At 36.4% G+C, this 7071-nt stretch overlaps 1 pseudogene; it reads right to left on the bottom strand.

Moving 5' to 3' along the window:
* Positions 1-3874: 3874 nt before the first annotated feature.
* Positions 3875-4911, bottom strand: LOC133261103 (olfactory receptor 8U3-like; annotated as a pseudogene).
* Positions 4912-7071: the final 2160 nt, after the last annotated feature.

Raw genomic sequence — 7071 nt, 5'->3', positions numbered from 1 at the left:
AATCACTGTAAAACCGAATGCCATTGCACTAGACATGTGTTAAAATGTGATCAGCACAGCTCAAACTGGTATCCATTGGGATCTGATTACAAGTTTACTATTCTATTTATGTTCACTGGTGTCCACTTATTCTACCTTCATTCTTAATATAAGTGGAATACATTTTTTGTCCTTGTTGACTCTTGCTAATAATACCAGCATAAAAGCAAATCAGAAGTAATTTCTCATGAATGAGTTTATTCTTGTTTAAGGGCTAATCCAGTTAAAAGGGGTGGACAATTGAACATGTGTAGAAAGACTCTGAGAAGTAACATTTACTTGTGGTAATATCACTGGAAAGATGTATTCATTTAAGCACAGAAAATATTGTTACTCAGGCTAATTTACTAATTGCCCACAAGTCACATTCCCTCAGATTGGTTCTGAGAAAAGGCAAATGGTGGGAGGAGAGTTCCTTTTCATAACTTTAGGTTCTGAGCAGGAAGAAAGAGTACCATTTGATTAGTATTGGAAACTACATTATCAAAGTTTTGTTTTGTTTTTTAATGTTTTCAAATCACCCAAGTTTGCTTCTAACAAGTTGGTGTCAAGTATGAAACGATAGGCTGCTCAAGAAACAATCGTATTGACAGAGATCATTATAATTTTACCCTTTAAGATCACATTTTCTGTGATGCTTATGGCAGACATATTCCTCAGTGTCCACTATTTGATGTTTTATTTTATAAGTAAAACCTTTGTCATCCAGCTGTTCACCACCATTCCCATTGCCCCTTGTCAGTGGGATACATAATGTTGACAAGTCTTGGCAATGAGCCATCAGTAGAAAGTGATGCCTGGAACTTAAAGATCACCTTATGTATGTTAAAGCCATTAGATACAGACTTTTTTCTCTTCCTTCCCACTTGAAAATGTTGCTGCTGAAATGATCACTTTTTAGATAAAGATGGAAAACATATATTGAGGGTCTAATTGCCCTTCCCAAACTCCTTAACTCATACTGTTGCCTGAGAAAGGAATAAATTACTTTATTAAGTCACTGCATCTTGGGAGTTCACTTAGCTATAGTGCTATATTTGCTTTTATAATACTTTCCATAAACATATCCTTGGCACTTCACCTCTGCCTCTTACCACTCACTAGGACGATTTTTTACCTGAGAATGATCAAGGCTGTTCAGAAACGATTCTGGTATTGAGAGAAGGTCATCTTGTACTCTGTCTTAACCAGAAGGAGAAAACTCAAACTTCTGACCTATCTCAGATATTAGGCTATATATCCCTCTGTCCTAACTACTTGATGAATCCTTGGGCTTTTTAAGCCAACAGGGAAGTCTTAAGACCTCCAGTTTTCACATTAAATGGTTTTGGATCCCTTTTGACCTGTCATCTAGGTCATTTTGCTAGCCTTTTTAGGTACTTACGTATCTCTTTCTTAAGCTTAGGAAATCTCAGCTATTTTTTTTTTCCTTTCTGCACTGTGCTTGCAGGTGTAGATAAGGTGTGTTTTCACCATACATTTGAGCCAGCACATCTTTAACTGTCCTTACTTATTAGTGGGCTTCTCCAATGCCTCAGCAGTAAAGAATTATCTGCTAGGCAAGAGACATGGTTTCAATCCCTGGGGGAACATCCCCTGGAGAAGGAAATGGCAACCCACTCTAGTATTCTTGCCTGGAAAATCCCATGGACAGAGGAGCCTGGCGGGTTACAGTCCATAGGGTCACACAGAGTCGAACACAACTGAGCATGCACACACACTTACATGCACTTATTATGAGTGCAATTGTTCCCCCAAAAGATGTGTTAAGTTCCTAACCTGAAGAACTTCAGAGTTTGTTTATAGGGTCATTGGGTTATAGGGTCAGTATTTGGATATAGGGCCGTTTTAGATGCAATTGTTAATATGAAGTCATACTGAAGTAAGGTGGACTGTTAATCCAGTGTGAGTGATGTCCTTACAGGAATGAAGGAATCTGGACACAGATGTAGAGGGAAGATGATCATGAGAAGACAGCAGAGACTAGAAAGATGCTTACAAGCCAAGGAATGCCTGGGACCACTAGCAGCTGGAAAAAACAAGGAAGGAACCTCCCCTAGAGCTTCATAGAGAGCATGGTTCTGCCAATTCCTTGACTTCAGACTTGTAGGCTCCAGAAATGTGATAAAATAAATTTTTGTTGTTCTAAGTCAATGAGTGTGTGGTACTTTGTTAATGCAGACAGATGAAACTAATATATTTCTTTACAGTTTTGTTTCAATGTTAGAACTTTGGTTTTACTTTAGTCTTTTTTAGCCTCCCAGGCTATCATCCTTTCTTCTCTGGGACCTCTTTAACTGTATCTGAAGTTTCTTTGGTAAACGTGTGGTTTTGAAGCAACCTCCCCTGAATCCAGTGTGCTACCCAGAAGGGGCACCGGGTTCCTTTTGAAAGATTCACTGACCTTTAAACCCTTCTCACATCGCCAATCTCAGGTTTAGCCCTTACTCTGCAGTTTACTATAGAAGCTTTCTGCTGTGCTTTTAACTATTTAAATTATACTTTTGGAATTATTAAAAAAAATAGCAACAACAAAGATGTTCTCTTTTCTTGAGTTTTATCTTTGGCAATTGACAGTCATGATTTCCAAGATTGATTTCTCTGCAACTATGCTCCCTGACTCTGAAAGAAGTTGATTTAAGAACTTGAAAATCAGGATTATAATTCATTGCTTCTCTTAAGAATTTGTACAATTTACCTCCACTTAGAACACCTTGTTGCTGCTTTAACAGTGGCATATATTAAAGGCATATATTAAAATAGAGGCATATATTAAAATAAAGTTTAATATAAATAATTTAACATGGCAATATTGATGTCTTCACATAAATCTGAAATCTAACAATGAAATGTGTACTAAGATAACTTGGATAAAATAAGCTAAAATGTTTCTGAATAACTTATACGATCATGTTTTTTTTTTTTTGCCAGTATTTCCAAAAATAGCTAGCTGTTCAGCATATTCAGGAATGTTTTAGATTTTGCCCTACAAGAATAGCTCACAATATCACCCACATGGTAGACACCAAATATTTGAATCTAAATTAAAAAAAAAACAAAACAAAAAGCATTCCAGTTGACGGTTTAAGTTGGTCTTAGATTACATCACTGTACAACCACCCCAACATAAAACTATATTCCTGACATCTGACAGCAACCACATTTATAACTTGGTTTTACACTACCACTTCCTGTCCCTTCAACCCACTGTAATTTCTTCAAATCCCTAAAATATAAAAGGATCTTAAGCTTTGCTGAGGGAATATAGGGTTATGTCTTCATTTTTGTTTTGATACAGAAAAAGAGAGTATGACTTTCCAAAAGCTGACCCTGATTCCCAGGTCTGCATGGCAAATAATGACATTTTTTTGAACAACATGAGAACCAAGAAATTACAGAGAGTGACCAACAGTGAATCTAGTGGGGGTCAGAAGCAGAGAGGAATGATTTTTAGCAGACAGGATACAGTTGAGGAACAGCTGCTGCATGGAATGACGTGGGGATGGACAAGAAACTTCCTTTACCACCTCCCTTTTTCTGTCTCCACAATGTATAAAATAGAAACATTTTTGAAAGCAGTGGCTAAATCTTATTATCAGTTAAATAGAAACTATCCAGGTCAAAACTATCAAGTGTCACATATGCAAATAGCAATTTGTTAAAAATGTGCATTATAATCTTTTAAACCTTTTATCTTACTTATAAATTATATGAAAAATAGAACACATGTGCAATGTCATTTTGCTCATACAAAAATGGTAAAATTAACCTATCAAAGATAATAAAAACAACATATCGGCATGTGGTACAGTTCCAAGACAGTCAGTGTTACAAGTTACATTCTAATGTATATTAGAGACAGAAAATAACATTTTTCAAAAGCTTTCCTCAAGGCATTTTTTACCTCTTGGTTCCTCAGGCTGTAGATCATGGGATTCAACATAAGAATGACTATTGTGTAGAAGACAGAGGCCATTTTGTCGGTGTCAAGGGAATGGTTTGATCTGGGCTGCAGATACATGAAGATCAGAGTCCCGTAGAATACAGTGACAGCAGTCAGATGAGAACCACAGGTTGAGGATGCTTTGCACCTCCCTTCTGCAGATTGGATTCTCAGGATGGCAGCCACAAAGTATAGGTAAGAAATAAGGACCGTGGTCAAAGAGCTGATCATGTTGAATCCAGCAAAGATAAAAATCAAGATCTCTTTGAGGCTGGTGTCTGAGCATGCAAGGGCCATCAAAGGGACATCATCACAACAGAAGTGATTAATAGCATTGGGGCCACAGTAAATCAATCGAAAAGTAACAACTGTATGGAGGAAAGCAACAGAAAAGCTGTATCAGTAAGGGCCTGCAACCAGTTGCATGCACACCTTTTGGGACATGATCACAATGTAGAGAAGAGGATCGCAGATGACCACATAGCAGTCATAAGCCATTACTGCAAGAAGGAACATCTCTAAAACCAAGAACTTTAGGAAAAAGCCCAGCTGTGTCGCACATGCATAGAGAGATATGGACCTGTTCTTGGTCAGGAGGATCTCCAGGAACTTTGGGGCTATTGATGAGGAGTAACAAAAGTCCACAAAGGCCAGATTACTGAGAAAAAAAAATACATGGGTGTGTGAAGGTGAGGATCCAACCAGATTATGGAAATCAGGCCAATGTTTCCCACCAGAGTCAGAGAATATACCACTAAAATGAGAAGAAAGAGAAGGATTTCAATCTCTCTCTGGACTGAAAAACCCAAAAGAATGAATTCCATGACCCTGGTAATATTCTCTTCAATCATTTGTTCTAGTCTCTGAACTGCGGGAAAGAGACAAGGTAAAGACAGATAAGTTATCAGGAGCGAGGAATTGTCATCAGATGCCAAAATGTGCATGTTTTAACTTGAGAAATTATTGCTCATTGAAGCAGAATATCAGAACAGATAAATATATCCCCTCTCAAACTCTCCTGTTTGACTATTTATAATTTTCTGAAGCCAAAAATTGAGGTTTAATAAAAATAATGTTTATAAAAATATGGGATATTTTAGGTTTAGATTATTTTTAGTTATATTAAATAACAGAGAGAATAAAGATGTTGTTAAATATCCTGCTCCCAATATTTACTTCTCAGTGGAGTAAAATTTTAATATGTAATACTTTATCTGTTTTAACAGACATATATTTTATTTTTAAAAATGTACATTATGCTAAATATAATAATACAAAGCCTAACAGGATAGTCAATGGATAGAAAAATGGAGGCAATTAAATACTCCTATTTGTGAATTAGGCAAGTTTTGGATTCCTTTTCAAATGCTACTTTCTAAAAGTGATAACTTACACTTGTAGTTAGAGTTAGAATACACATATGTTAAAAAGTAGAGTTCTTGATAATCATTTACTCAATGGACATGCGTTTGAGCAATCTCCAGGGGATAGTGAAGGACAGGGAAGGCTGGCATGCTGCAGCCCATGGGGTCACAAAGAGCCAGACATGACTGAGTGAGTGAACAATAACAAATAGTTTTACATTAATTATTTTCAACACTTATAATCAGGAATGCTTTCTAAATTATCTGGTAAATTTTTAGTGTAACAATAGCATGCACTCCTGCTTTTGAAAGGTAGCTATCTCTTTGACAAGAGAAATAGCAATTATATGGAAATGGTATTCCTATCATAATGTTCAACTTGCATGATGTGGTTTTTGAGAGTTCTATGCCTCTTTTCACTTCTGAGGCAAAGGAAGATAACTAGCTAATTTTAATTTCAGAAGTAAAGTTAAAAAGAAAAAATTTTCATCATAGCAAATTAAAATGAAGTGTGCAAAATAGAAAGAATAACCCCTTACTTTTCCCCTAAACATTTCACCCAAAGGGAAGTTTTGTTTCTTGTTGTTGTTTTTTAACAAGTTACTGTGAGTAGTCAGAAAATGTGTCCTTTTAGTTTTTTCTCCTCTTTCTATTGACTCAGCTTAATATGATGACTTGTACCTAATGTGTTTTCCAGAAAAAAAATAATACACATGCACCTATGTGTATATACTTGTGTGTGTTAAGTCACTTCAGTTGTGTCTGACTCTTTGTGACACTATGAATTGTAGTCTGCAAAGGTCCTCTATCCACAGAATTCTCCAGGCAAGAATACTTTGGTGGGTTGTTGTACCCTCTTCCAGGGAATCTTCCCAACCCAGGAATCGAACCTGCATCTCCTTTGGCTCCTGAACTGCAAGCAGACGCTTTACTGCTGAGCCACTAGAGAAGCCTATATATATATATATATGCACACACATACATACATATATGGTAAATCATCTGCCTGCAATGTAGGAGACCCAGGTTCGATTTCTGTGTTGGGAAGAGCCCCTAAGAGAAGGAAATGTCAACCCACTCCAGTATTCTTGCCTGGAGAATCCAATGGACAGAGGAGCCTGGTGGGCTATAGTCCATAGGGTCGCAAGAGTCAGACACGACTTACCGACTAAACCAGCACCACATACATATATACATACATATGCATATATACAAACACACACATACTTACACATAAGTACATATATATCACATGAAAACTGTTTTCCCCCATTCATTTATTTTCCTCTTGCTGGAGGCAAAACCTAGCTTGTGAAAGGTGTTGTTTTAACTAACTTATCTTCCTGAACAGACATCTTAACAGAGCTACTGGCACTACAGATCACCATTCTGGCAAAAGAATGGAAAAAATGGTAAAATATTGATCTGAACATCATTTGCCCATGTAATATAATAACTCTGGTCTCACTTTGGTCTTCCATGATAAATATCAATTTGGATATTTTAGAGGTAGTTAACAGATATTTTGATACTGAGTTACTTTTCATTGAGCATACATTGAAATCAGGCTTATTTTTTTATATTTCTTCTTTGTAATAAAAGGAAAAAGATGCCAAACTCACACAGCCACATCAATTAAAAAAAAAAAAAAACTTCCCTATTTTGTGAATTACTTTCAGCCACAAATGTCTCTTTTTTACATTTTTTTAAACCATCAAAAGTTTC

Source organism: Bos javanicus, chromosome 15 (assembly GCF_032452875.1).
Source record: "Bos javanicus breed banteng chromosome 15, ARS-OSU_banteng_1.0, whole genome shotgun sequence".
Classification (NCBI taxonomy): domain Eukaryota; kingdom Metazoa; phylum Chordata; class Mammalia; order Artiodactyla; family Bovidae; genus Bos; species Bos javanicus.
This window is presented reverse-complemented; position numbering and strand designations above follow the sequence as displayed.